We start from the raw sequence: 418 nt of genomic DNA on the forward strand, positions 1-418 counted from the left end.
TCTTGCATGAAATTAAATATATTACTTCGAATGTTTCACATGTTAGATGTTCCTGGATCGGGTACCTTTTATTCGTAGAGTTGCTTACAAAATAATGAGTTTCTGATATAAAGGGACATGTTTTGCATCTACTGGACAAACATGGAGCACTTCTTAAACCTGGAATACCTCGGCGTTAAGTCTGTTTTTAGCTGCTATCTGTGCTAAGGTGGAATTTTTTATGTTTCGAAAAAAATCGTTTAGAGTACCCACGCTCTTTCAGTTTTGAGAAAACAATCGTACAGGCTTGGTTGAAATCAGAACATGTTGTACAAATTCGATGAAATCGTAAAACTTGTGACTTAATTATACCAGAAAAGATATGTTTTGGGTGAAAGAAACTCGTGTGCAAGAGTTGATGAGTATCAGTTTCTTTGAA

This window comes from Lottia gigantea (assembly GCF_000327385.1).
Source record: "Lottia gigantea unplaced genomic scaffold LOTGIsca_550, whole genome shotgun sequence".
In the NCBI taxonomy this organism is placed as follows: Eukaryota; Metazoa; Mollusca; class Gastropoda; family Lottiidae; genus Lottia; species Lottia gigantea.